Below are 2,925 nucleotides of genomic sequence, written 5' to 3'. Positions count from 1 at the left end.
TGGAGCATGAAGTATGAACGTTTATCTTGACCTTTAGGTCGCACATTGTTAAATATCGTATCGTACATATGCAGGAGAAGCGCATCTGTTTCCTCTTATACGTGTTTCTTCAGTTCCCAATGTTTCTTCTCACCTGCCGGTGGTGTGCGTCTCAATGCCTTCACACATCAGGAATGTTTTTATTATTATTATTTTCCACGTCAATATTTTCCAACAATTTCTCACACAGAACGTGAAAATTAAGCGGCAAAAAAAGCAATGGGATGTTTTGGAGCACAGTCAAACTTTATTACAACCTTTCATCCAGATCCACTCCTTCTGTCCTAACCTTTCGCAATAAAAGCCTGAGACTCATACACTGCGTAACTCTATTTGAATATTTTATTGAAAAAGCAGGATTTAGCATTTTTTGTGAGCTTTACTGGTGTAGATGCATGTAGTTGGACATTTCATATACAATTTCTTAGGCATATGTATTGCATAAATCATTTCCTAAATTGCCAACCCTTTTTTTAACAAGAACTTTACTGAACATTTTTAATCATGGCCATACTGGTGTACGTGATATATTTTGCATGCTTTTCTATGGAGACCCTAAAGGGGAATAATCTTTTTTTTGAGTTTCTTCTGAACATCAGACACGTCTCATTAGATTTACTTTGCTGCTAAAAAATTTGACGAGAGTGTATCAAAGGTTTTGAACATCAATTGAGAAAAAGTCCAAAAGGTGGTTGCTGTTTTTTAACATGGAGCATGAAAGGGCCGTCTTGACCTTGATGATGCAGATGGATACACTGTATATATATCTGATGTCTTATTTTATCCACCCATAATGTTCATTGTTTACTTATACATCCACGTCAGTCCAGGTGGCTTAAACAACCAGTATGACCAGAATGAAAATCCTTGACATCTTATTTCTCGCAGATAAAGAGCCGATAAGCACCACATTGTTTATCGTCCCAGTTTGACCCTTGCCCTCTGTAATTCACCGTTCCTCCACAGTCCTCGTTCCCACCGTAGTTGGTGGGCTGGCCGGGTATCCAGAACCTGATAATGGAGACATGAATTGCGTTCATATTTATTGTTTCTGAACTGCTCTGACCGTTCCGTTGTTCACCCAAACTGTGACTGAAGAGAGTGGAACCCAATGTTTTGACCCGATTACTCGGAAGTAATTTGCATGTGGTCATGTCATTTATGTTTGAATCACCCCCCATCAGTTTTGAAAAATGCTAAGCTAAGATAATCCTTTTTCAGTCCTACAGCTTGGAGATTTGCAAAAGTATAATAAATAGGTAAAAAACGTAAAAACTCTTAAATATAATAATATAGTACATGCGATTGTTATCAGGTTACCTCCGTCTTCAACATCAGACACGGTTTAAATCAACACTGATCCTTTGTTATTAATTGCTTAATAACTGTAGGAAATATTAGTCCTGAAAGAATTGTGGTTCAGTTTAATTTGCTGTTTTACGAGTTATTGACGCCAACAACAGGATGTGAACAGTGAAAGAAACATAGTGTCAGAAAAATAGTGTAGAAAACGATTCATAATAGGAACGCATTGTTGTGTGGTCTAATATCGTGATGCTGTGAGATATGAAGCTCACGTTATGTTGAGCGGAGTCCCATCCACCCACGTCCACGTGCCCTCTTTAACGGCGTCCGTCAGACCGATCCAGGCGGTTCTGTACACTGACAGCAACCCGTCGATAAACACCTGTTAGGGTTGTGAGATAGGGTGAAGAGTACAGATTAGCACAGAAATATCAAAGTGATGAGTGTATGGCTCCTTTAGGGGGTAGACGGGCCAGAGGAGGTAGTGGACTGGTCCAGGGGTAAGAGTTGATCGGATTCACAAGAGAGGGTGTTGGATGACCTGCAAGTTACGTGAATCTCTCATCAACGCAGGAGCCTGCATGGTCACTGAAGGCCTCGAAGAGAGGAAGTTAAAAGGCCCCATATCTTACAGCAAAGTCAGCAAAAGAGCTTTACATAGTACAGACGTCTGCAGAGTGGCTCACCTAGGAAAGGATCCAGACCGTTGAGATTGCGAAATCAAAATCAACAGATGGGTTTGGGAGATGCTGCTATATCAACTGTCAAATTTTTACGTATGTGTTTATTTCAATATGACGTAGTAATGCTCAGGTTTCGGGATAAAAGTGTTGATTAAAGATCTTTGATCCACCTTGCATGAGAGTATAAAATGTTTAAATAATGCTCTATAAGTATTGGTCCCCTTGCAAGAGTTTGTCATAAATGTATTATTTTTTGTAGTTTGATAACAGCTGATGGCATTTCGGCACACCTGTCACCTCTCGGGCCGTTCCGAGCATCTCTCTCTCCCCCCTTCACTTAAGAAATAAACAATTACCAGCAGGCTGTTTAACAGCGTAGCACAGAGAGAATACAGGAACGATTAAAACATCCATCCATTATCCGAACCTCTTATGCTGTTCAAGGGCGCTGGAGCCGATCCCAGTTGTCATTGGGCGAAGGCGGGGCTCACTTTGACAAGTCGCCAGTCTATCGCAGGGCATATATATAGACAGACAAACACCTACGGGCAATTTAGAGTCCAATGAACTGTGTCTTTGGACTGTGGGAGGAAGCCGGAGAACCCAGAGGGAACCCACGCTGACACGGGGAGAACATGCGAACTCCACACAGAAGGCCCACCCAGACCGGGATCCGAAACCCGGGCCCTCTTGCTGTGAGGCGACATCGCTAGCCATAACACCAGAATTATCTCTCACAGTTTATTCTTTCTTTCTGTCTCTCTATCTTGATTTCTTTGTCACCTGCTCGGCCTGGCTGTCGATGACGACCAGATCTGCTCCCTCTGCCTTGCAGGCGGCTCTACTGTCCTTCCAGTTATTCTCCTCATTGGAAAGGACGTAGCAGCTCTTACCGAAC

General features: G+C 42.2%; 1 long non-coding RNA gene across 1 annotated transcript; it reads right to left on the bottom strand.

Annotated features, from left to right (window-relative positions):
- Positions 1-276: 276 nt before the first annotated feature.
- On the bottom strand, positions 277-2,925 carry LOC306746352. Its single transcript, XR_013771129.1, has 3 exons — positions 2,811-2,925; positions 1,617-1,726; positions 277-1,050 (listed from the first exon to the last, which is right to left on the bottom strand). It is a non-coding gene; the product is annotated as an uncharacterized lncRNA (long non-coding RNA).

The sequence above is a fragment of the Taurulus bubalis genome (assembly GCF_910589615.1).
Source record: "Taurulus bubalis genome assembly, chromosome: 13".
NCBI classification, from domain to species: domain Eukaryota; kingdom Metazoa; phylum Chordata; class Actinopteri; order Perciformes; family Cottidae; genus Taurulus; species Taurulus bubalis.
The sequence above is the reverse complement of the archived record's forward strand: the minus strand, read 5'-3'. Positions and strand labels throughout refer to the sequence as shown.